Source organism: Acinonyx jubatus, chromosome X (genome assembly GCF_027475565.1).
Source record: "Acinonyx jubatus isolate Ajub_Pintada_27869175 chromosome X, VMU_Ajub_asm_v1.0, whole genome shotgun sequence".
Classification (NCBI taxonomy): domain Eukaryota; kingdom Metazoa; phylum Chordata; class Mammalia; order Carnivora; family Felidae; genus Acinonyx; species Acinonyx jubatus.
In genome coordinates this window covers 94518590-94546125 of record NC_069389.1, presented here as the reverse complement: position 1 = coordinate 94546125, position 27536 = coordinate 94518590, and the positions used below count along the sequence as shown (strand labels likewise).

Below are 27536 nucleotides of genomic sequence, written 5' to 3'. Positions count from 1 at the left end.
AAATATCTCAGAAGTAATTAAAAAATTTCATGTTTATTTATTTTTGAGAGAGAGACAGAGCGCAAGCAGGGGAGGGGCAGAGAGAGAGGGAGACACAGAATCCAAAGCGGGCTCCGGGCTCTGAGCTGTCAGCACAGAGCCCGACGCGGGGCTCAGACCCAGAAACCGTGAGATCATGACCTGAGCCAAAGTCGACTGCTTAACCAATGGAGCCAGCCGGGTGCCCCTCAGTAATAATTTTTATAGTGCTTACATGTTGAAACGAAGCAGATGAGACATGTTGGGCTGCACACAATATATTACTGGAATTCATCTCACCATTTCTTTTTATGTTTTTAACATCGCTACTAAGAGAATTAAAGATCACCGTATGATTCGCATTGTTATGTTTCTATTAGTGCTGCTCTAAGGGATCACACAGGTTAAAACTTCAGGAAGCAGCTGTCACTCCTCGGCTGGGGGTGAGGGTAGGGGGTAAGAGAAGAATTTGTAATTACTGAAACTTGGGGGAGGGACTCCTTGGAGCTAAAGGTCAGACTTCTGAGGAGGCACCTGCTATCTGGTGCTGTGATCTCTTAACGCTCAGCGCGATGGTTCGAAATTCTCTCTCTGTGTATGTGCCCGCTGCTTCACCATGAGGGTCTTAAAGCTTCGTAGTCTCTGAGGCTGCATGGTATGGTGGTTAGGTCCCGAAGCGATCACGTCACAAGTCCTCACCAGTGGAATGTTGGTGGACGGGCCGTGTGTGACCTTCAGGCCCATCTCAGAAGCTCACGTGCCTTCTCCACTCTTTCTCTTTTCCCATCTGTTGGCTGGTTGTCAGCCTCCAGGGCGACCTTGGGGGCCATATGCTACAAATGACAGACCTGGTGTTACCTTAATGGGTACATAATTCTGCAGACACGGTGTCTTGGCTGCAAGGTGGAAGGGGGCATAGTATCCTCAGTTACCAGGAGATCGCCAAGGAGGTTTGTTTTTTTTTTTTTTTAGTCCATTCATTTATTTTGAGAGAGCACGAGAGCAGGGGAGGGGCAGAAAGAGAGAGAGAGAGACAGGATCCCAAGCAGGCTCCACGCTGTCAGCATGGAGCCCGACACGGGGCTCAAACTCACGACCCGTGAAACCATGACCTGAGCCAAAATCAGGAGTCAGACGCTTAACCAACTGAGCCACCCAGGTGGCCTGCCAAGGAGGTTCTTAAATCCACCAGCAGGGACCTCACAAGTTCTTTTTTTCCTTTTTTAAGATTTTATTTTTAAGTAATCTCTACACCCAACACGGGGCTCGAACTTACCACCTCGAGATCAAGAGTCACACGTGCCACCGACTGAGCCAGCCAGGTGCCCCGAGCTCACAGATTCCTATCAAAACTCTACTCCCACATACACGCCACATTTTGTGTAAGAAGAAAAATTTCTTTAACCTTTTGGACTTACAGATTCGCTGGGAAAAAAAATGGATACTCTTCTCTGGAAAGTCTTAGAGAGTTTATTCAAAATTGGAGAGTACTTAGCATTGATAATGCTTCTGGTATAATATTGCAATTAGAGTTATAATAACACGCTATTAACGGTGTAAAGAAAATCTGTCTGATTTTATGTAAAATACACATTCATGGTGGGGGGGTGAGGTTGAATTCTAGTGCCTCTCTCGTCACTAGAATAAAAGTGTTTTCATTTTTCATATGCCAAATTATTAACAAAGGGTCTTCAGGCTCTGATTCGAGTCCCATGTTGACATACACACGTGAACTTCCAGCAAGAACTTCATTCAACCAAGATGTCAAAGGGAATGGGCCTTAGAGATCAGTGTTAACACAAACAACACTCAGAATTCTCTCAGATACATGGGGGCTGGATTCAAGGAGGTGAAGGAAGTAGAATTTTTCTGGGTCAAAGAAAACAGCTGCCTTAAAGCCTTCCGTCCCTTACAAGAGGAAGCCTGAAGCCTCTGCAACAAAGTCCTAAGATTTACTTAAATTCCTTTTTCGATTACTATCAAGTTTTACATTTCTACCGCTAAATTTTGAAATACCGCGAAGGAACTGGTCAAATACATTCTTTTTTTAATTTTATTAAAAAAATTTTTAGTGTTTATTTTTGAGAGAGACAGAGACAGAGTGTGAGCAGGGGAAGGGCAGAGACAGGGGGAGACACAGAATCCAAAGCAGGCTCCAGGCTCTGAGCTGCCAGCACAGAGCCCGACGTGGGGCTCGAACCCACGGACCGCGAGATCACGACCTGAGCCGAAGTCGGACACTCAACAGACTGAGCCACTCAGCCCCCACCCCCCGGTCAAATACATTCTTAGAAAGGTACCCGGCAACCCCTTGGGCTCTCATGGTGAGTGTTGGCGAAAGAGGCCAGAGAGAATGGAACCAAGAGCCGTCCGTACTGGTGTGTAAGAGCAGCAACAGCAAGATCTTACAGGACTTCACGATTCTGCTTCCCAACGAGAGAGATGCTTTGGAAGAGCAGGGAGGACGTCTTGAAGGGCGATTTCAAGGGCCCTTTCTCTTTCTCTCGGTCCAGCGTCTCTGGTAGCTGAGATGGGTGGTGACTGAGCGAGGGCTGCAGTGGCTTTGATGAGCAAGTACAGGCACCAGAAGGGCTCTGATCCTGTTACTAGGCTCCAGCAGGCATTCCAATCTCTCTTATATATAAGCCTGAAAACCTGAATTCCCTCTCTCCTCACTGATCCCACCAGACCGCAGATCTCTGCCATGCTCGCTTTCCTTCCACCTGCTTTCTGTCTCCTGACACTTCCCTCCAGAAGTATTTACTGCGTTAAAGGGGCGCTGTGTACCTCCCCACCCCAATTCAAAGTTATCAGCTCTCCGTTCCCTCTTCCAAGGTAGGCTTGAAAGGGATGACAAACAGCTCTCATATACTGGAATCAAAATGTATAAGCTTATACAAAACAGTACATAAGATAGCTTTATTTTTGTCAGCCTGTGTGTCAGTAGAAGTAAAAAATAAGATTACAGGTGGTATCTTCTGGTAGTTTATGGGGCCATCAAGTCACCCAGGGATCATGGGGGTTACGGCAAAGAGATGAAACCACTTATATCGGAGATCAGCTGCCAACCTCCAAACTATTGCCCTTTCCACTAACCCTAGAATTCTCACCAAAGGCGTCACTCTTAAGGGGCCTTCTGAAGAGATACAAATAGGTTTCCGGGTTCTTGGAGCAAGGCAGTGGCATAGTTCACATTTGGCTTTGGCACACTCCCTGCTCAACAGCTGGGGAGTGGTTTGGGCTCTCTGAACTTCTGTTTCTTCATTTGTTAAAAAAACAATCTCTTCCAGGGGCGCCTGGGTGGCTCCGTCGGTTAAGGGTCCAACTCTTGATTGGCTCCGGTCACGATCTCGTGGTTTGTGAGTTCGGGCCCCACCTCAGGCTCTGCGCTGACAGCGCGGAGCCTGCTTGGGATTCTCTCTCTCTCCCTCTCTGCCCCTCTCCTGCTCTCTCTCAAAATAAATAAACTAAAAAAAAAAAAAATCCCTTCTTTTCTCTGTACCCGACACCCATTTCCTAACATCCCTGAGCAGCTGGTATTTATGACCCAGTAAGAAGGAGGCAGACAAGATGGTCTCTCTCCCATGGTGTCTACATTTCATTAATAGTCTCTCAGTAACTGACATTGGATGGACACTTGTAAGCTTTCACCTAATCCTCCCACTAGTGGTAGATTGACCATACATCTATCCTTATCTTACCTGACAAGGAAATGGTGTGAGAGAGATTTACACGTCCCCTCCGTTATGGGACAAATCAGCAGTCAAACCGGATCAGAAATCGTATCTCCTCACTCCCGGCCCAATACGCTTCCTAGAGGTGAACATTCCCAACCTCTGTGCTTCTGGACCCTCCATGTTTCTAACCACGTGGACAGAAAAAGGGACGGGGGTTCCAGGCTTTGCCCTGAGCATAATACCACAGGCCTCACTCCTAGTTTCTTAGACGCACGGTCTGCTCTGACTCATGTCCAACCAACCCTCTTCCACGACTCTGGAAGCCTTTACTATCTGAAGTCTACCAATTCTGGCTGGACACTTTCTCCAGGCAGCCCCTCTTGGCCAAACCCATACCCCAGTCATTATCCCCTTACATTAAATTCCTTTAGCACCTGAGAATCCAGAACCCTCAACTAGTTGGATGTGTGCGTGTGTGCGCGCACGTGTGCGTGTGTGTGTGTGTGTGTGTGTGCGCGCGCGTAGCGGTTCTATGCACTTGGTTTTAGGACAAAAAAGAGAAAAATGAAAACATACCAAACCATCAGAGGTTTAATCAAACTGCCAGATTTTAGGCTGTGACCAGGATTAATACAAATTCAGTTCCGTTTTCTTCAATTTGTCTCTCCATCTAAAATTCTGCGGGAATCACTGACGGTACCCAGCTCAGCCTAGAGGCTACACGAGATCCACATGGAAAAGACAATCAGAGGTTACTAGGCTGTCTTCTTTTAGGAAGGAAGGTGGGTTCCGATATTACAGAAAGATTGCCCAGCTGAACCCAAATGAGGTTTCTCCTTAGCCCCAAGTACACCAAAAAATTCTACTTGAGGAGCTTCCCAGCCCTAACCCTGGTGTTGCAGGGAGCTGTGAATTCCCTGAACGTGATATATATGCCTATTTCAGCTTTTCAAGCAGTATCTTCTGCTGCTCCTGGGCACAAGAAGATGGGCATTTAATTGACCCCTGGGACGTTTTCGACCACAACAACCCTAGCCAAAGGTGACTTGGCCAAGTCTGATGACTGTAATTTTTCATCCATTTGACAAGCGCAATGTATAGCAGAAGGGATCAAGGCCCTAGGAAATTTGCATGGGAATTTTCAGAACTGAAGAGGCCAGCCACCCATGAGAATGAATGGCCCTGGGGACTTCTGAAGCTCCTGTTCTAAGAAAATGAAATGAAATGGGGTTCTCTTTCATTCTGAAGGATGGTAAAATGGTTTAGGATGACGAGGCTCATTTGGAAGTGATGAGCTATCCCATTTGAGTTTTAGCTATATTAAAATAAACGGGAGCAAGGACCGACATGATATGCTTGTTACTTACATCGATTGAAGAGCTACAGGGCCATCTGCTCTTTGGAAGCAACACTCTTTTTTTTTTAAGTTCTTATTTATTTTAATAGAGAGAGAGAGAGAGCACGCACAGGCAGGGAAGGGGCGGAGACAGAAGAGAGAGAGAGGGAATCCCAAGCAGGTTCCACACTGTCGGCACAGAGCCCCACATGGGGCTTGAACGCAGAAACCGTGAGATCATGACCTGAGCCAAAATCAAGAGTCTGATGCTTGACCGACTGAGCCACCCAGGCACCCCTGGAGGTAACAGTCTTATGGGTGCCCTAACTACAGGGGACCATCTCTGAAGCGTTACCCACTAAGTTATACTTTAGATATCTATGTCACTCTAGAGGATTTCCATAATTGTTCAGTCCAACAAATAGCTCTCAAGTGTCTATTTCCCAGGCACTATGCTAGTTGCTAGAGATGCGGAGGTAATAATAACTAGTTGTGAGAGTCAAATATTACCGAGAGTTTTTGCTGGTTTTGGTTTTACTGTGAGAGACCCTCTGCTAGGTGCTTTACATACGTCGTCTCATTTTATTCTTTCCATTACCCTACAGAGTATTCTTAGCCCCACTTTACCAATGCGGATAAGGGTCAATAATTTGTGTAAGGTCACACAGCTAGTACGTAACAGAGGTGGGACTGAGCCCCAGGTATATCTACCTGCATGATCTAACCACCATACCACACTGCCTCAGAGACTATTAAGCTTTAAGACCCTCATGGTGGGGGTGCCTGGGTGGCTCAGCCTTGACTAAGTGTCCAACTCTTGATTTCAGCTCAGGTCATGATCTCATGGCCCATGGGATCGAGCCCTGCGTCCGGCTCTGTGCTGACAGTTCAGAGCCTGCTTGGGATTCTCTCTCTCTCTCTCTCTCTCTCTGCCCCTCTCCCTCGCTCGCACTCATGTTCAGGCTCTCTCTCAACAATAAATAAACAAACATTAAAAAAAGACCCTCACAGTGAAGCAGGGGACACACACACAAAGAAACAGTTGCAAACTTTTATGTTAAATGCTGAGACAGAGGTGGGCTTAGGGGGATGTGGGAATATAAAAGGGCCCTGGAGAAGCAGCACAGCACATGGATTTCTAAGAGCACAGACTCTGAAGCCAGATAGCCTGGGTTTGAAGTCTGGCTTTGCCACTTCCCAGTTATGTTCTGTGAACTTTAACAAGTTAAGCCTCTATGTGCCTCAGTTTCCTCATCTGAAAGGAGGGATAATAACAGGATCTAACTCATTGAGCTGCAATGAGGATTAAAAGTGCCTAGAATAGTTCCTGGCACATAATAAGCACTATGCACGTGTTAACATAAATAAGCTTTACTCTGAATGGGATTACAAGAAAGGCTTCTTGAAGGGCCCGATGCCGGGCTTGAGTCACAGAGGATGAGTTAGAGGTAGCCAGGTGAAGGCAAGTGGGGGAGAGAGTGAGCCCAAACCGGCATTGAGGGTGGGGGCTAACTCCATTCAGCTGGTAATTCTAGACTGGAGTGTTAAGTGCAAAGAGGAAAGAGGTAGGGGAAAGATCTCGAAAGGCCTTCTATGTCACTTGAAGAAGTCTGGATTTTATTTCACATGGACCAGGGAACCATGGAAGGGTTTTATGCAGTGGAACAATACAGACAGATGTACATGGGAGGGTAGATTTGTTATATGGTCTAAAACTTACTTTAAAAATATTCAGCACAGGGCGCCTGGGTGGCTCAGTCAGTTAAGCGTCCGACTTCGGCTCAGGTCATGATCTTGCGGTTCATGAGTCCAAGCCCCACATGGGGCTGTGTGCTGACAGCCCAGAGCCTAAAGCCTGCTTCAGATTCTGTGTCTCCCTCACTCTGCCTCTCCCCCACTTGCGCTCTGTCTCTGCCTCTCAAAAATGAATAAAAACGTTTAAAAAATACTCAGCACAGGGGCACCAGGGTGGCTCAGTTGAGTGTCTGACTCTTGGTTTTGGCTCAGATCACGATCTCGTGATTTGTGGGTTCAAGCCCCATGTTGGTTCTGTGCTGACGGTGTGAGGCCTGCTTGGGATTCTCTGTCTCGCTCTCTCTCTCTCTCTCTGCCCCTTCTCTGCTCTCTCTCTCTCTCTCTCTAAAATAAAAACAAAATACTCAACACAGACATACACCTATGCATATACGTGTGTGTATACACGCACCCCAGGGACAGCTCGTATCTGAAGCACCCCAATGCGGAACACACGTCCGTGACATGCCCTTTCATGAATGGGGCCTAAGAAACTGATGAGCCCAGAGCGGCATCTAGGCCCGGGAATCCACTGGGTCCTGCGTCCCGACGCCTAACGGATGGTTCCATTGCCTGATCGAACCACAAGTTTAGCTAAAATGCTACTACTGGAGAGGTTCCAAATGCGCTTCAGTGAGCCTTTCCTGCGTGGGGCTTAATGGATCTTATGAGGACAGGGTGGGGCACTATGTCTAACTACTAATAAATATATGCCTGGCAGAACTGGGTCGAGGTCCTGTTTTCACTAGAGTGTGCCGGCTGGTAGGGCGATGGGGGGTGGGGCGTGGGGTAAGGAGGACAGCCCACAGCCATCTCTAATCATTGGAAGCTACCGATATTCACTGAAAATCAGTGACGATGTGAGAGGCTACATGGGCTTAAATCGATTTCCAGCAGGATTAAAGGAGGGCAAATACAGAGGCTGCTGCAAGGGTGGCTCGATCAATAAACGATGAAATTTCTGAACTACAGCAGTGGCAGTGGGTAAGAAGAAAATGGAGTTGAGACGCTGAAGAGGGAAAATCAGGACGTCTTGGTGATCCGTTGGACGGTAAGGTCCGGGAGCAGTTTGTGACAACTTCTAGGTTTCTTCTTTGAGTGACTGGGCAGCCTTTGGTGACGCTCGCTGGGGTAGGGGACAATACAATAGCCAGAGGAAGAGGAAGGTTGGAGGCGGGGCAGGGACAAGCATTTTGGGATACACTGAGCTTAACATCAACATGGAGACGTCCAGCCAGCATTTGGATAATAAAAGCCTGAAGCTCGGGGGGGGGGGGAAAGTCAGGGTTTGAAATATAGATGCAAAGCCATCAGCACATAGGGGCTAGAGAGCGGATGATCCCTCAGTTACCATAATACAAAGTCAGTAGATGATGTTTAACAAGTATTTGCTGGGGCGCCTGGGTGGCCCAGTTGGTTAAGTGTCTGGCTCTTAATCTTGGCTTACGTCATGATCTCACGGTTCATGGGATCAAGCCTTGCGTTGGGCTCTGTGCTGACAGTGCAGAGGCTAAAAAAGCAAACGTAGAATTACCATACGATCTAGCATTTCCATCTCTGGGTACACACTCCAAAGAAGGGAAAGCAGGGAATCAAACAGGTATTTGTACACTTACGTTCATAGCAGCATGTTCATAATAGCCAAAAGGTGGAAACAACGCAAATGTCCATCAACGAACGAACAGAAGAACAGAATCTGGTGTGTGTGGGTGTGTGTGCATGGGCGACCGTGTGTGTATAAAATAGAATATCATTCGGCCTTATAAAGGAATGAAAGTCTGATATCTGTTACAACATGGATGATCCCCAAAGACGTTATGCTAAGTGAAATAAGCCAGACAGGAAAGAACAAATAGCATAGGATTGCATTTATAGGACTTTTCCTGGAAGAGTCAAATTCACAGTGACAGAAACTAGCATAGTGGTTAGCAGGGACTTGCAGGGAAGGGGATCGGAAGGCACTGTTTCATAGATAGGTACAGAATTTCAGTTTGAGATGATGAGAAAGTTCTGGAGGTGGAAGGTGCGGATGGTGGCACAATGGTGTGAATGTCCTTTTTTTTAATGTTTCTTTTGAGACAGAGAGACAGAGAGACAGAGAGACAGAGAGAGAGCAGGGAAGGGACATACAGAAAGGGAGAGAGAAAATCCCAAGCAGGCCCCGTGCCGTCAGCGCAAAGCTTGACTCAGGGCTCGATCTCACAAACCATATGAAATCATGACCTGAGCCAAGATCAAGAGTCAGGGGCTTAACGTACTGAGCCACCCAGGAGCCACAACAGTGTGAGTGTCCTTAATGCCACTAAACTGTACACTTAAAAATGGGTAAAACGGTAAATTTTGTACTGTGTATATTTTACCAATTAAAAAAAAAAAGAAATAGCATATTTCTTTTAAACGTGCTATTTAAGATAATCATATTCTTTTAAATGACCAAGGGAAACACTGTAAGGAATACTTCAAGGAGTCACTGCTTCTGGGAAGTAGGAAAGGGGTAGGCACAGGGCCTTTTGCTTATCATTAGAAACCTTTGGTACTCTTTTATTTATTTATTTTTAGCTCTATGCATGAATTACATTATAGAAATAAAAACACTTTTTAAAAAAAATTTTTAAAAAATAAATTAATTAAAAAAAACCACTTTTTTAATGTCTTGTATTTATTTTTGAGAGCGAGAACACAAGCAGGGGAGAGGCGGGGGGGGGGGCACAGAGCCCAATGCGGGGCTTGAACTCATGAACTGTGAGACCATGACCTGAGCCGAAGTCGGATGTTCAACTGACCGAGCCACCCCGGCGCCCCCAGAAATAAAAGCATTTTAAACTGTAAAAAGAAGTGAATGAGATCACTCAGGGAGAGTTTGAGAAGTTAGAGGGAGAAGAGGTACCTCGGGATAAAGGTTGCAAGAAACGATATCACCCACTAAAATGAGGTACTAGAAAGGGCTGTTACCAGGCTCCAGGAGAATCACACAGGCATCTGCTGCAGTAAAGCCCCACGAGCAGCTCCCAGGATCTAGAAAGTTGTCTCCGTGCCCTCTCCTGGCCTCTCCCTCCACCACTCCCCTCTCCCCGCTGATCCCTCCCACAAAGTTTCCCCTCTCTCCCTCCTATGCTACTCCACGTCTCTCTCAGGATCTCTTCCTCAGTTCTCTGGGAGTATCGGCTTGATTTCCCCATCCCCTTTTCTGCCCAGCAGTGTCTTCAGGTCACGTGCCCTCTCTCACATGGCCAGAATCATAGCTTCAGCCTCTGGGTCTACACAACTTCGCAGTGTTTTTTCCTTCCAGTCACCTTCCTCCGTCTCACTCCATTCCTAGGAGGGACAGAACAGACCCCTGCAGGTCAGGCATCCTCCCTCTGTTTACGTATCTATCCCTAGTCCCACCGGCTATCTGTGTCTGGGGCTCTACCATCCCTTCCTGAGACACGATAGGTTGGGAAGTATTGCAGTAAAGGAGGTTTAACCCCAAACATAACTACTATCAAATAAAATCCTTGAGGAATACAGGAGTGGGACAACCGGAGAAGAAAAGCCACGAAGAGAGTTTGAAGCAGGTGAGTGGCTGGATGATGCCGAATGCTGCAGAGAAAGATTACTTAAAATACAGACTAACAGGGGCGCCTGAGTGGCTCAGTTGGTTGAGCATCCGACTTCGGCTCAGGTCATGATCTCGCAGCCAGTGAGTTCGAGCCCCGCGTCGGGCTCTGTGTGGAGCCTGTTTCAGATTCTGTGTCTCCCTGTCTCTCTGACCGTCCCCCGTTCATACTGTCTCTCTCTCTCTGTCTCAAAAATAAATAAACATTAAAAAATTGTTTTAAATACAGAGCAACAGGCGTCCATTGAGTTTGGCAGTGGGGTGAATGAAAACGAAGGAAGTAGAACATCAAGTATAGACTCTGCTTTCAGGGAGTGTGGCTGACCAGGGGGACAACGGGGAAAAAGATTTTTGTTTTTTATTAAAACAAAACAGACGTTTTGTGATGGTTACAAATGTAGCCGCGTATAAGACAAGACTAAAGAATTGTTGGGCAGGTGAAAAGGTTGGCATTGAATTGGAGAAAGGATACATTACCCTCAAAGATAGGCAGAAAACGCTAACAACTGCAGTTAATAGCTTTTCAATCCAGAGTTAGTCTTATTTTGCCACAGAGACCAATCCTGACTGTAGACCTTCTCTTTCGTACTACAAGAAAAGAGGGCCAAGGGGCACCTGGGTGGCTCAGTCCATTGAGCGCTCGACTCTTGATTTTGGCTCAGGTCACTATCTCACATTTCACACGATGGAGCCCCGTGTCAGGCTCTGCACGGACAGCGTGGAGCCGGCTTGGGATTCTCTCTCTCCCGCTCTCTCTCTGCCCCTGCCCCGCTCGCATGCACTCACACACTCTCTCCCAAAATAAATAAATAAAACTAAAAAACAAAACCAAACAAAAAGACGACCAAGGACAGAACATAGGGCGATGCCAACGCTTAACAGTGCAAGTGAGTGGCCGCTTCCAGATCTGATCATTCAGGGTGAATGTTTTTTTTTTTTTTAATTTTTTTCTAATGTTTTATTTATTTTTGAGACAGAGAGAGACAGAGCATGAACGGGGGAGGGTAAGAGAGAGGGAGACACAGAATCCGAAGCAGGCTCCAGGCTCCGAGCTGTCAGCACAGAGCCCAACACGGGGCTCGAACCCACGGACCGTGAGAGCATGACATGAGCCGAAGTCGGCCGCTCAACTGACTGAGCCACCCAGGAGCCCCCAGGGTGAATGTTTAATTTGGGTCTAGCTTTCCTTACCATTGCATGGCTCTGGATCCATTTCCCTTAACACCCAATTGGCTACACGCCCCAGAAATGCCAACTAGTAACCTTTACAAATCATAACTAGAAAAGAAAATATAGGGGCACCTGGGTGGCTCAGTGGGTTAAGCGACTGACTCTTGATTTCGGCCCAGGTCATGATCTCACAGTCGCGAGATCGAGCCCCACGCCAGGCCCTGCACTAAGCGTGGAGCCTGCTTGGAATTCTCTCTCTCCCTCCCTCTCTCTCTCTCATCTCTCTCTGCCCCTCCCTCACTCGCACTCATGCACGCATGCATGCTCTCACTCTCTCTCAAAAATAAAGAAACTTTTAGGAAAGAAAAGAAAATACGTAACAGTAAAGTCATATATCCTGGAAAAAGGACGGGCAGAGGAATCATGAGGCCAGCTACCTTCCCCCGCCCCGGGCCTCTGTTTCCCCATATGTAAAAGTGAATGGGGCTGGCCCCTTCTATGGCTCCTTCAGTTGGAACGCTCTGTTATTCTTTGACTTCTGGTTTATATATGCTTTTCTTGTGGTGGTATTAATACTCTTCCACGTTAATACAAACGGGTGGAAGCTGACCACATCGTTTTCAAGCTCCTGGTAAGAGGCAAAACTCCAAAGGACCGAGACAATCCCAAAATAAGGTCAACAAAAGCAAGTAAGAGGCAAAGGGAAGATGTGAGGGACCTCTGTTGATGTCGGCGCTCAGCTGTACAACAGCGAGACTGGGTTTCCTTGGGATCAAGTCAATGGCTCAAAAGTGGAACACGCAAAGCGTCTTTTGTACTGCTCAAGTCAAGATGCACGCCCCAACCCTGCCAACTTTGGAGGAGATGGTGAGTATTTTCCTCTCCTCATAGCATCCCTCACAGTTGTCATAAGCATCGAGAATATTCTCATACATATACAAGAAAGGGGGGGGGGTCACCGATGTTCTCAAGTGATGAGCTGTTCTTTTTTTTAATGTGTATTTATTTTGAGAGAGAGAAAGAGAGTGAGTGGGAGAAGGGCAGAGAGAGAGGGAGACAGAGAATCCCAAGCAGGCTCTGTGCTGCCAGCGCGGAGCCTGACGTGGGGCTTGATCTCATGAACCGTGAGGTCATGACCCGGGCTGACATCAAGGGTCGGACGCTTAACCAGCTGAGCCACCCAGGCGTCCCCAGTAACCTCCTATTCCTACCAAACCTTCAAAGCTTTCCTGAAGGGGCAATGAGACTAAGGACGCTGTGTCCTGCCCGCCTTCTTCCATCCTGTCAGCTAGGAACAATTCACCAGTGTTAACGCCTGGGTCCCTCATGGTTCTCCTGAAGCTCAAAAATACTTTGGTAAGAGTGGGACTGTGAATAGACCGTGCTGTCCTCTCCACAAAAAGCTGGTACAACTGATCTATGAGTGAGCCACATCCTTTCAGCTGTTTCGCAGGCCTGAAGATGGGATTATTCTGTACCATCTAGACCCTCTCACGCTCTTGTGCCCCGGTGACCAGGGAGAGAGGTAAAAGCAGTGGTCAAGGAATTCACTTGTCCGGGGCGCCTGGTCGGCTCAGTCAGTTACGTGTCCGACTTCGGCTCAGGTCATGATCTCAGGGTTCGTGGGTTCAGGCCCCACATCGGGCTCTCTGCTATTAGCACGGTCCCTCCTTGGGATTCTCTCTCTCTTTCCCCCTGCACCCCCACTCATGTGCTCTGTCTCTCTAAAATACAAATGAGGGGCGCCCGGGTGGCTCCGTCGGTTAAGCGTCCGACTTCGGCTCAGGTCATGATCTCACGGTTCGTGAGTTCGAGCCCCGCGTCGGGCTCTTCGCTGACAGCTCGGAGCCTGGAGCCTGCTTCTGTTCTGTGTCTCCTTCTCTCTCTGTCCCTCTCCAACTTGTGCTCTGTCTCCCTACGTCTCTCAAAAAATAAATAAGTGTAAAAAAATTTAAAAAAAAATAAAATACAAATGAACGTTTAAAAACTTAGGGAAACTAACTTGTTCATGTACATCAGAGCCAGGAACAAGACACCCACGCGCCCGGAGCCTCACACTTGACCATGTCGTATGGTCTATCTTGGCTCTTGACATAGGCCAAGTCCCAAAACTTCAGCACTGAACACCATAGGCAAAGGCTTCCGCTTGGAGCACCGGTCAAGTTCTCGGTTTCTGCTTCACTCTGTGAAGCTGAGTCAGTCCCCTGAGCAGGGTCCGGGGGACCACACGCTGCCTTTCTGTTTCTCGTGGTGGGGCAGGTAGAGGCAGGCCCCGTGTTTGGACGACGGGGACCGCTCGGCTGCCAGCTTTTCCGGCAGATGGTATCACCACCATGAGACAATTAGCGTGCCATCCCACGGGGGGGCTGGGTAAAAAGCACGAGCAAGTGAAAATGGAAAATTAGATGTACGAAAACGTAGGGGAGGTTGCTGCCCAAGTTGGAAGCGTTCGTGCCTCGACACGAAAGGCTCCCGGCTCCCTGGCTCTGAAGGTGCCTTTGTTTCCCTTTTGCCATCCGCATTTGGGTCTCGGGTGCCTTAGTGGCTTCCTGCGTGCATTTCGCTCCTGCTCCTTCTCAGAAAGCACCTCTTTTGCAACTATTACTTTGCAAAGGTTTGGGGTATCTTTTCTTTTTAATGTTTATTTATTTATTTGGGGGGGGGGGTGGGCAGAGAGAAAGAGAGAGAGAATCCCGAGCAGGCTCAGCGCTGTCAGCGCAGAGCCCGATGTGGGGGCTCGATCCCATGAACCATGAGATCGTGACCTGAGTCGAAATCAAGAGTCAGATGCTTAGCTGACTGAGCCACCTGGGCACCCCAAAGGTTTGGGATATCTTACCGCTCCGTTCTCCCGTATCCTGGGCCACACCTGAGCATACCTGCTTCGAGTAGGGGTGCCACAGCCAGAACCCCCCACCCCCCGGGAACAGCATCCGTGCTTCTGCTGTCGACCTGTTGCCTCGCTTACTTAACCAAGGGCCGCTGTCATTATACGGCTTGAATCTGTAAGGAACCAAGGTGATAAGTGGTGCTTTTGTGGTCTTAAACATTCTTTGGATGCATTTAAGAGCCGCCTATATCCGCATAAAATAAGCAGCCTTCGGTTTTACGAGCCATTAAATTGAAAACGGGTTAATTCAAGCACAATCTACCAATTGACTAATTGCTGGGCATTGGCTAATGGACAGAAATTAGCTGCATCACTGGACACACGCGCTCTTGTTCCATTACTTGTACGTGTCTGTGTGGAAGGAAGGTTGTGGAAGAACGCTGGTGCAAAAGACCAAGGCTCTGGTTAACCCCGGGCAGAGGGGGAGCTCACTTTCCGGGCGCGGGCTGCAAGGGCTGTCCTGTCCCCCTCAGCTCTGGATAAATCTGGCCACCTGACACCGAACCTCTCCTCACACAGAAACCGGTTCCATTTACCCTCCACCTGAAGTCTGTCATACCTGGCCAATGAGCTCCCTTCACGTATAGGACTTTAAGAGCGGCCTGCCTTTGGGGAGAAGGATAAACGAAAGAATAAAGTTCTCCTGAGATCCGAAGGTGCCCCTCTCTCCTTAGCTTTGGCTCAACACACTGGATTCAAACACTTTTTTTTTCAAGTGGGGTTCAGAGCCTTCATTTAGTGTTTACTTGGCGGATCGATAAGACAGAAACGAACAAGGCGTCTGTCTAGCTTTCCAACTCAACAGTGGGGGCCCACGGAGGCAGGACCCAGGTACATTAGTGAAACAGGCAACATGTGTTCTCAGCATGCCCCCCTTGGAACATTTCCCCTGTTCTAGCCCAGCTCCTTGGGTCCCAGTACCTCCTGCTGCCACTTGGCCAGACAGGGTCATTCCCTGTCCCACCTCTAATTTAAGCTGGGGTTCCCATTCCTTAGCACTGAGCACCACTCCACACCTGTCCTACACCCCAAATCAGAAAGTTTTCTTCTAATCTCTCAGGCCCCAACTTCATAATGGGGGATCCCCGTAAGTGACATGTTTGCATTTTTTGTAGAGAGGTGTTATGGAATTCGATAGCCTAGATGAGTGATTCTAATGGTAGAAATTTCAGCCATGACTAAACCTTAGTAAAAGACATGTCGGGGTACTCAGGAGGGCCGTTGAAGGACTCCCGAGACAGTTGTACTCACTCCTTTGTGTGGGACCGGCTCAAGAACCACATAGGGGCTCCAAGGCAAGAACCATATGCATGTCTAGAAGTTCGCTGCTCACTGCTGTCCTGATAGGTTCCCCAAGTGGTCAGAGAAATGATTTAAGAATAGTTCAGGGGCGCCTGGGTGGCTCCGTCGGTTGAGCGTCTGACTCTTGATTTCGGCTCATGTCATGATCCCAGGGTCGTGGTCAAGCCCTGTGTCGGGCTCCGTGCTGAGCATGGAGCTTAAGATCCTCTCTCTCTCTCTCTCTCTCTCTCTCTCTCTCCCCTTTCCTCTGCTCGCGCACTCTCTCTCTCTCTAAAATAATAATTAAAAAAAAAACCTGAATAGGTCAGATTCTCAGAGATGCTGCTTTCTGGCTTTAGAACTCTTGTAAAGCTGGTTTAGAAATTACCACCTACTTCTTGCTTCTCTACATTTTTCATCAGAAGAAATAGATTAAAAACTGGATAAGAGAAACATGTTAATCACTGTCAGTCACCAAAGGTGATTTAATGGCACAGAAATCATATTGTTACTATACTATTACAGAGCCTGCTTAGAGAACTAACCTGAATAAAATCAGGGAGCAATTCTTAAACTTCAAAATGTGCTTGGGGCACCTGGGTGGCTCAGTCGGTTAAGCGTCTCACTTCGGCTCAGGTCATGGTCTCGAGGTTCCTGAGTTCGAGCCCCGCGTCGGGGCTCTGACAGCTCAGAGCCTGGAGCCCGCTATGGATTCTGTGTCTCCCTCTCTCTCTGCCCCTCCCCTACTAGCGCTCTGTCTCTCTCTCAAAAATAAACGTTAACAATTTTTTTAAAAATTAAAAATGCGCTTAAATGAACTACTGATAGATGCAACAGCATGCTGAATCTCAAGGACATTTGCTGAGTGAAAGAAGCCAGTTTCAAAGTTACCTACTGTGTGTTTCCATGCATATGACATTCTCAGAAAAAAAAGGAAAAATTGTAGCAATGGAGAAAGACATCAGTGGTTGCCAGGGTTTGTGAGGGGGGGTGTATGACAACAAAAGGGTAGCTGTAGGGAGTTTTGGGGGATGAAACAACTGCTCTGTATCCCGATTTCAGTGTTGATTACATGGAACTATATATATGTTAAAGTTCATAGAACTGTAGAGACCAATAAGTCGACCTTCCTACATATTAACTTAAAAACTAAATTAAGGGACAATTACTTTTCCCATTGAAAAATCAGATTTACCCCCTTAAAAAAAATCAAGTGATAAGTTCAAGATGCTCCAGGTCTGGGGGCGGCTGGGGGGAGCTCAGTCGGTTGAGTGTCTGACTCTTGATTTTGGCTCAGGTCATGATCCCAGGGTCGTGGGATCGAGCCCCGCATCAGCCTCCGTGCTGAGCTAGGAGCCTGTTTAAGATTCTCTCTCCCTCTCTGTCCCCCTTTACCCTCTCCCCCATTCATGTCTTCTCTCAAAATAATTTTTTTAAAAATATGCTCCAGATCTGAAGAACAGGCATGAAAAGGGCTTTTGGGAAAAGATTATGGTAACCCTCTGAGCTCCTCCTAAGGAAGGTGTTGAATGTGTTTGGAGGTGATGGCTAGCAATGAAACGGGGTTTATAGCCAATCATCCACAGCCTCTCACTCCACCTCGAAGTTTCTCTTGTGGTCAGAGCCAGCTGACTGACTGGCTAGGGTTGGGGATGGCTTTTCACCATGTAGAGTTAACAGGCCCACTGAGGCCTCACATGTTGGCTCCACAAACAGATCAGGCCAGTGATTCGGCTTTTGGGAAGGCTAGAGCGGGCACAGGTTGAGATACCGTATTTTGATTTCCTAGTGCTGCCCTCTGATACGAAGATGTAGATGACAAATGCTTGCTTTCTTGTGAAAGTGATTTTCCATTAAACGTGGTTACTGTGTGTGGTACCTGGGTGGCTTGGCCAGTTGAGCACCCGACTCGTGATTTCGGCTCAGGTCATGATCCCAGGGTTGTGGGATCGAGCTTCGGTCTGAGTGTGGAGCCTGCTTAAGATTCTCTCTCCTCTGCTCGTGTTCCCTCTCTAAAACTTAAAATAAAAAAATAAAATCAATTTGGTTACTGAGAATTTCCAGAAGGTGAACAATACCTCTGTGGATTATTGAGGCCCTCTAACGTGCTGCATACCCAGGTTTGGGGAGTCATTTTTTAAAAATACTTATCCAGTCTGGTAGCCAGATGGCCAATTAGTTGAATGTACAATGAGCCAGATTCCTTAATCCAGCTTCTGGCAAAATATTCGAGGCCCTAATTTTCTGTCTTTATCTTTGTTTTAATTAAACTTTTTGAGATGATTGTAAATTCACATGCAATTGTAAGAAATAATACAGTGAGATCGTGTGTACCCTTTACTGAGCTTCCTTTAGTGGTAACGTCTTATAAAACTGGAGTAGAATATCACAGCCAAGATATAGACGTTGCTATGATCCACTGATCTTGTGCAAATTTCCCCGGTTTTACTTGTAATAATTTGCTTGTAGGTGTCTCTGTATTTAGTTTTATGCAATTTTATCACAAGTGCGTGTTCACGTACCCACCAACACAGTACCGAATTGTGCTATCACCACAAGGATCCTTCCTGTTACCATTTTCAGCCACATCCACCTCCTCTCTGCCCTATTCCCTAACCCCTGGCACTCACTCTCCACGTCCCCATGTCTTTTTGTCATTTCAAGAGTATTATATAAATAATCACATAGTATGTAACCTTCGAAGACTGGCTTTTTCTCACTCAGTGAAATTCCCAGGAGATCCATTTGAGTCATTGTGTGAACCATACCCCCATTTCTTTTATTGCTGAGTAGTATTCCATGACATAGATATACCACATTTTACTTGACTATTAATCGGTCAAACAACACATGGATGAGATATCCGGTTTCTTGACATCCTCGCCAGCATTTGGTGTTGTCGTTATTTTTTATTTTAGCCATTCTGATGGGTGTGTGGTAATATCTCATGGTGGTTTTGATTTGCATTCTCCTGCTGGCTGGTGATGCTGAACATCTTTTCATGGATCGTTTGCCATCTGCACATCCTCGTTAGCGAAACGTCCGTTCATCTCTTTTGCCCCTTTTCTAATTGTATGGAGTGTTGAGAACCCTTTATATATTCTAGATGCAAATCCTCGGTCAGATACGCAGTTTGCAAATATTTTTTTTTTAGTCTGTAGCTTGATCTTTTAGAGAGCAACTTTCTTCATTTTGATGAACTTCAATTAGTAGATGTTTCCTTCCTTCTTTCTTTCTTTCTCTCTTTCTTTCTTTGCCTATGAAAGTCAATTGCTCTCACATTATTTGTTGAAAAGGCTACCCTTTCTTCACTGGATTGCTTTTATGCCTTTATCGAAATTCAGTTGAACAAATTGGGTTTATTTCTGGGTGCTCTATTCTGTTCCATTGATCTAGATGTCTACCCTCCACTATTGTCTTGATTACTATAGCTATATAGTAAGCCTTTACATTGGAAAGAGTGATTCCACCCCCCCCCAGGTTATTCTTTACAAACATCATTTTAGCTACTCTAAGTCCTTTGTCTTTCAATATACATTTTATAATAATCTCATCTATGCCTATAAAAATCCTTGCTGGGATTTTGATAGGGATTTCATTAACCTACATATAAACTTGGGGAAAACTGATATCTTTACTATGTTGAGTCTTCTAATCCATGGATACAGTAAGTCTCTCAAATTATTGTCTTCTTTGGGTTCTTTCCTCAGTGTTTTATAACTTTCAGCATATAGATGAAACATGTTTCGTTAAATTTGATACCTAAGAATTTCATTTTCTTTGAAGCAATTATAAATAGTATTGTCTTTTTTATCTAGATTTCCACATTGTTAGTATATAGAAGCGTGATTGATTTTGGTGTATTGATCTTGCGTCATATGACCTTGCTGAATTCAATTATTAGTTCTAGAAGGGTTTTTCTTTTTTTTTAGAACCCCTGTGATTTTTTTTTTTTTTATGTAGACAACCAAGTCCTATGCAAATAGAGACAGTTTCACTTGATTCTTTCCAATCTGGATGCCTTTTATTTCCTTTTCTTGCCGTGTTGTGCTGGCTAGAACTTCCGGTATAATGTCGAATGGAAGTGATAAGAGCAGACATGCTTGCCTTATTTCAACCTTCAGAGGCAAAGTATTCTGCTTTTACCATCAAGTATAATGTTAGTGGTAAGTTTTTTATAGATGGTTTTTATGAGGTTAAGGAAGCTCCCCTCTCTTCCCAGCGTACTGAGTTTTTGTCATGATTGTTGAATTTTGTCAAATGTTTTATTCTGTGTCAAGTGATATGGTCATATGATTTTTCTTTAGTTTATTGATATGGTGGTCTACACTGAATGATTTAAAAATAGTGAGCCGGCCTTACATACTTGGAATAAATCCCATTTGATCATGGTATATAATTCTTTTATACATCGTTGGATGCATTTTGCTCATAAGCCTTTGTTGAGGATTCTTGTGTCCAAATTTATGAGGGATACTGGCCTGTAGTTTGCTTTTTCTTTTTCTTTCTTTCTTTCTTTCTTTCTTTCTTTCTTTCTTTCTTTCTTTTCTTGTACTGTCATTGTCTGGTTTTGATATCCATCTGGGGCTCAGATGACACAAGTGTTGGATCTTTCGATATTTCATTAAAAAATTTTTGTTTTAACATTTATTTAGTTTTGAAAGACAGAGAGAGACAGAGTGAGAGAGGGGGAGGGGCAGAGAAAGGGAAACACAGAATCCAAAACAGGCTCCAGGCTCTGAGCTGTCAGCACAGAGCTTGATGTGGGGCTCAAACTCACAAACCGTGAGAGCATTACCTAAGCCGAAGCCGGATGCTTAACCGACTGATCCACCCAGGAGCCCCAAATCTTTTATTTCTCACAGGTCTCTGAGGCTCTATTCTTTTTACCAGTCTATTTTCTCTCTGTTGTTCACACTGAGTGAATGCAATTGATATGTCCTCAAGTTCACTGATTCTATCCTCTGTCGTCTCACTATACCATGGACCCACTAAGTTGCTTTCTTTTTTTAATTTCTGTTACTGTAAGTTTTCGGTTTTAGAATTTCCACTTAGCGCTTTTTTTCTATAATTTGTATTTCTTTGTTGTGATTTTCCATTTTTTCCTTTGTTTCAAGGGACTTTGCAATTGTTTACTGGAGCATTTTTGTGATGGCTGCTTTACAATTCTTGTCGGATAATTCTAATATTTGATTCATCTCCCTATTGATGCCAGCCGATTGTCTTTTCTTATTCAAGTCCTGATTTTCTAGTTCTTGGCATGAGAGGAGATTTTTCATTGTATTTTGGCTATTATGTCAGGAGACTATTTAAATCTTTTTTGCGGGGACGGGGAGGGGGGAGCACCTAGGTCAGGCTCAGTCAGTTAAGTGTCTGACTTCAGCCCAGGTCATGATCTCACAGTTCGTGGGATTGAACCCCACATCGGGCTCCGTGCTGACAACTCCGAGCCCGGAGCCTGCTTCCGATTCTGTGTCTCCCTCCCTCTCTGCCCCTCCCTTGCTCATGCTGTGTCTCTCTGTCTCTCAAAAATAAATAAACGTTTAAAAACAAATTAAACTCTTTTTTTAAATGTTTATTTATTTTTGAGAGAGGGAGGGAGACAGAGAATCCTAAGCAGCCTCTACGCCATCAGCCTAGAGCCCAACGTGGGGCTCGAACTCACGAACCGTGAGATCATGACCTGAGACGACATCAGGAGTCGGCCGCTGAACCGACTGAGCCACCCAGGCGCCCCAGGAGGCTATTTAAATCTTTTGTTTTAGTAAGCGGTCACTCCGTTTAGGTTTAGCGTGCAGGTCCTGGCCTACTTTTGTAGGCTGTGATTTCAACGACCGTTTGCTTTGCGGAGCCTCTGCGATGCTATTTTGGTCCGCTTGCTAATGTGGCGCTGACGGGGGGGGGGGGGCCGCCGGTCTGCACCGGTGCCGCCTAAGGGAGCAGAAGGTGTTCCACCAGGCTGGGTGGCCTGAGGCCCGCAGGTGGAGGGAGTGAGCCTCTAGTCTGCGGGAACAGCTAAGCTCCCCTGGTTTTGCTTGCTCTGGTGGAACCCGCACCCCTTGTCGGTGCCATATGCCATCCTGGTACCTCTCCTTCCTGGGCCGGAGGACTCGTGGTGGTCGGATTTGCCCTTGATGACGATGCCCTGGCTGCACAGTGTCTCGTGGCAAGGGAGGGGAGCCCCGCGTGGCGGGAGAGGAGAGCGTGTCCCCCCCGGCTGTTTCGTGTCAGCGGGGCTCCCTGCTGGATTCCCTTTGCCGGGGTTGCCGGGGGCCCACGGGGCCCACGCGGATTGGCGCATCCAACCCGGAAGAAGCAGCTGCCTACTGGGAAATGCGGGGGCCCGGCTCCCCTCCTTCTGCTGGGTGGGGAGTCAAAGGCGCCCTGCTGCTACGATGTCTCCCGGTCCTGGGGTCCCTGACCATTCTGCCTTCCTCTTCAGACCTTTGGGAATTCTTCTTTGGTTGCCTCTTGAATCATTTCTAGCACTCGCAGTTCTACTTGGCGGGGAGGAGCGAGGAGAAATGAGACTATGCCGTCTTGTCCAGCCTGAAAATAGAAGACCGTTTTTACTCTGGTTTCTGCTGCTGCTTCTCCCAGGAATGACTCAGGCTTTCAGCTGCCACCCTCTCCTGGGCGAAGAGAAGCTCTGGGGGCTTTGCCTTGGTTGATATATCACGCTTCCAGGTTTTCTGGGGGTCTGTGTGTGGGAAAGAGAGGGAGGAAAGGCTGGCAGAGATCAGCCCTTGAAACAGAGTGGGGCGAACGCTGTGGCGGGGCACGGAGTTAGCTGTGGGTCGGTCTTGCCTGAAAGATACTCCTGTGCCACTATATTCATACGATCCTACCGTGAGACAATCAGAACAACCAAACTTTGGTATTTCCTGGCAGGACGGAGGCAGAAAATAAGATTTTTTAAATTTATTTATTTATTTACTTATTTAAAATCTTAATGACTTTGAGGTAGGCAAAGTCTTTTCATGTTATTTATTTATTTATTTTATTATTTATTTTTTGGAGACAGAGAGAGAGAGAGCACTGGGAGAGGGGTAGAGGGAGAGAGACAGAGAGAGAGAGAGAATCTTGATCAAAATTTGGTATTTCCTGGGGCGCCTGGGTGGCGCAGTCGGTTAAGCGTCCGACTCCAGCCAGGTCACGATCTCGCGGTCCGGGGGTTCGAGCCCCGCGTCGGGCTCTGGGCTGATGGCTCGGAGCCTGGAGCCTGTTTCTGATTCTGTGTCTCCCTCTCTCTCTGCCCTTCCCCCGTTCATGCTCTGTCTCTCTCTGTCCCAAAAATAAAAAACGTTGGAAAAAAAAATTTTTTTTTAAAAATTTGGTATTTCCTGACAGGACAGAGGCAGAAAATAATATCTATCTATCTATCTATCTATCTACCTATTTATTTATTTATTTTCTTCATGACCTTGGGTTAGGCAAAGTCTTTTTATTTTATTATTATTATTATTATTATTATTATTATTATTATTATTTTAGAGAGAGAGCATGCAAGCAAGCAGGGAAGAGGGGCAGAGGGAGAGACAGAGAATCTTAAGCAGGCTCCACTCTCGGTGCAGAGCCTGATGCAGGGCTCAGTCCCACGATTGATCCTGGGATCATGACCGGAGCCAAAATGCAGAGTCGAACGCTCAACCGATTGAGCCACCCAGGCGTCCCAGAAAAGAAGATTTTCAAACATGCCCCTCCCTTCGTGTAAAACCTTGGGGCATCCGCGTACATGATCCCCCCCCTCACACACGCCGCAAAATGTCCACGCCCTCATCCTTGGGATGGATGAATATGTCACCTTCCATAGTAAAAGGCACTTTGCAGGGGCAGTGAAGTTAAGGATATTGAGATGGGGAGAATGTCCTCAATTATCCTGGTGGGCCCGATCTAACGACAGACTTCATATAAGAGAGAAGCAGGAGAGTACGAGTCAGAGAAGGTGATGCGCCTGTGGAAGCAGACCGAGGTCAGAGAGTGTGAGAGAGAATCTAAAGATGCTCTGTGCTGGCTTTGAAGATGGAGGGGGTGGGGCATGAGCCAAGGAATGCAGACGGCCTCAAGAAGCTGGAAAATGGCTGCTTTTAGACTTCGGAGCTCCAGAACCGTTAAGGTAATAGATTCGTGTTGTTTTAAGCCATAAAGTTTGCAGTAATTCGTTATAGCAACAACAGAAAACTACTACACTGACAGTGGACAAGTGACATGATCAGGGATGGGAAGTTGGGGGCTATTGTAGGATAGGGAGGAGTGTGGCCTCCGCTAAAAACATGAGACTCTCCAGTCCGGGAAGGCGAAACCTCACAGGAGATTGGCTCAAAGACTAGGCCACTGCTGTCTGATAGAACCATCCGTGATGATGGAAATGTGCTATATCTGCGCTCTCCAGGATGGAAGCCCCTCGCCACAGGGGACTGCCGAGAACTTGAAATGTGGCCAGTGCTACTGAGGCCCTGAATTTGTAATTTGATTTACTCATTTAATTTATATTTAAGTTGTAAAAGCCACACGCAGCCAGTGGTGACGATATTAAACAGAGTGGGTCCCCACCATGGAAAAGAGTGTGGATAAGGGGGAACACACACTTATTCCTTAACGTCCTCAGTGCTGGAAATCTAGCCTGCCCCAAATAGCTTAGATCAAATTAAAGAGCCACCGATTCTTCTCTGGAGATCAGATTTCTCATAACCTCTGCCATAATGTAACCACAAACCTACAAGAGGAAGAAAAAGCATCGAAACGGCATATAAAATTGCTATCGTGAAACCCATAAACTTCACAGGAGATGCAGGGAGTCCAGTCCTCGGTCAAGAAACTGTATATTAGAAGAACCTACAGTAAGCTCTGACATCGCAGTCTCCGACACCAAAAAGTAAAGATGGAAGTTGAGGCAGATAGGACTTCAAAAGCACAGAGATCTGGGACCCATTTAATAGAGAAAGACATACTCTTACACGCCTCAGAGGTCCAGGGCAAAAGCAGATGGTCACAATGCACACTCTGAGTCACAAGACAAAGTTATATTCTGTTCTGAATCAGCCGTTTGAGAATGCAAAGCAGTGAATGATGTAATCTTAGGGAGGAAGGAAGGAAGGAGGGAAGGAAGGAAGGAAAGGAAGGAAGGAAGGAAAGAAAGGAAGAAGGAAGAAGGAAGGAAGGAAGGAAAGAAGGAAAGGAAGGAAGGAAGGAAGGAAGGAAAGAAAGGAAGAAGGAAGAAGGAAGGAAGGAAGGAAGGAAGGAAGAAAAAGAAAGAAAAAGAAAGAAAGAAAGAAAGAAAGAGAAAAAGAAAGAAAGAAAGAAAGAAAGAAAGAAAGGAAGGAAGATGGAAGGGGGGAAGGGAAGAAGGGAGGGAAGGAGGAAGGAAGGAAGGAAGGAAGGAAGGAAGGAAGGAAGGAAGGAAGGAAGGAAGGAAATCAGAGAAAATGGGTAAATGCAAAACAAGACAAAAAACTAGCTCTCCACTCTCATGCAAAACCTATATTCCAGCTTCTTGTCACTGTCACTTACCAGGACTGATCTGTGCCAGGGCTGATCACTCACTTCAAGTACTCACTTACCATTACCATCAACACCGTTCCTCACCTTATCCTTCTAAGTCACCTGCCACACAACTTCCAAATCGGGATCACTGCAATCATCCACCACCACCGTTTCTCTTTCCAGGCTGCCGAGCCCTGCGGGGAGGAAATAACACAGTGGTTTAGGCAGGATCATCTTGAAAAGAAGGATCTCTGTGAAATATCACATAGCTTTTAAGTGTACAAGAAATGTGTATGGAAATACGGAAATATGCCATATTGGCATATTGGCATATTTCCGTATTTGGAATACGGAAATATGGAAAACTATTCAAGGCCCATTAAATAAAAAAGCAAGTGACAATGGGGCACTTGGGTGGTTCTTCTGTCGGCTGAGCGTCTGACTTTGGCTCAGGTCGCTGCTGTCAGCATGCAGCCTGCTTCAGATCTTCTGTCCCCCTTTCTCTCTGCCTGTCCCTCGCTCACGCTCTCTCTCTCAAATAAGTAAACCTTTAAAAAAAAAAAAAAGTAAGTGATAGCAAACCGCCCAGTGGGGATGGAAAATGGTACAGTGACTTTGGAAAACCGCCTGGCAGCTGCTCAGAGTGTCAAACATAGAACATTCATAACAACATCCTTCCTAACGGCCAACAGGGGGAACAACCCATCATCCACCCACCGCTGAATGGCTAAACACAATGCGGTCTTATCCATACAGTGAAATATTACGTGGCAATAAAAAGAACGAAGTTGTGATTTACAGTACAACATAAATGAACCCTGAAAACACCGTGCGAAGTGAAAGAGGCCGGTCGCAAAAGACGTGTTCTATGCTTCCGTTTATATTAAAGCCCGGAACAGGCAAATCCGTAAAAACAGAAAGGAGATCGGTGCTTGCTTAGGGTTGGGGGCGAGGAGACTGGTGACAGGCAGGGCGAGCGAAAAGATTCAGGGCTTCTTCTTGAGATGATGAAAACGTTCCAAAAATGGACTGTGGTGGTGGTTGCACATATCTGGGAAGATACTAAAAAACCATACACTTTTCTATGCGCGAATTGTACGTTATGTGAATTATAGCTCAAGAAAGCTGTTGTTTTAAAAAAAAGCAAGGGTTAGAATAATGCATGTACTCTGAGCTCATTTATATTAAAACCACAAAACTACATATGCATGTAATATAAACATTTGTGAATGTATGTAAATATACAGAAGAGGATTTGGAAGGCTACCCGCCCATCTGCTACCATGGGTTACTCCTGGAGAGGGAAGCAGGACTGCCTTCTGCCGGCCTCCCTCCCGTGTAACCCGAGCCACCACTGTCTCTCCTGGATCAGCCCAAGTCTCCTCCCTGGCCTCCCTGCCCACACAGGCCATTCTCCACACAGCAGCCAGAGCCAACTTTTAAATATTTAAATCATGCCATATCTGGCTCCCTGCTTCAAAACTCTCCAGGAGCTTTCAATTGTACTGAGTATAACATCTAAGCTCTTTACTTTGACCGAATAAGATAGAGCCTTTGTCTGAATCTCTAATCTTACGTCATCATGCTATCCTTGTTCGCTATGCTCCTAAAATTTGTTTCCTCTTTTTTTTTTTTAAGTTTATTTATTTTGAGAGAGAGCGAGGCGGGGAGGGGCAGAGAGTGTCAGTGCAGAGCCCCATGCGGGGCTCAAACTCATATGAACCACGAGATGAGCCGAAGTCGGATGTTTAACCGACTGAGCCACCCAGGTGCCCCGATTTTGTTCTCTCTTGAGAGTCTTTGCATTTGCAAAGTGCAAAGCTGATCCACATCTCTGCTCCAATGTCAGCTCCTCCGAGAGGCCTTCCCTGATCATCTTGACTAAGTAGGGCCCCGACCCCAGTCAGTGTCTCATCACATCACCCTGTTTTATTATCTCCCTTACTATCAGTCTGGAATTCTTACAATTATTGGTTTGCTTGTTTATTGTATGCCTTCCCCACCAGTCTAAGATAAACTCCATGAGAGAGGTGACTCTATCTGCCTGGTCCCTACTGAATCCCTGGCATTCAACACAGGACCCGGCAGGTGCTCAGTGGGTATCTGTGGAACAAATGGGCCAGGGTCTGGATGGAGGTTGCTGAAGCCACGGGGAACGTACGGTCTTAGCGTCACTTCAGGGAGAGCCTGGAGAGTGAAATGAGATCCTAAAGGGGTAGGCAGAGGAAGGACTGCCTACAAAAGCGAGCTGAAGAAACAACCAGAGCGTTTGACCCCCAGGTTGTTAGC

The 27536-nt window shown here is 46.5% G+C and overlaps 1 long non-coding RNA gene across 1 annotated transcript in view; it reads right to left on the bottom strand.

Annotated features, from left to right (window-relative positions):
- Positions 1 to 27536, bottom strand: part of LOC113597607 (uncharacterized) — an 82182-nt gene that overhangs the window by 19711 nt on the left and 34935 nt on the right. Inside the window, exon 3 of the long non-coding RNA XR_003418392.2 lies at positions 25350 to 25441. This is a non-coding gene — a long non-coding RNA (uncharacterized LOC113597607). The remainder of the gene's footprint in view (positions 1 to 25349; positions 25442 to 27536) is intronic.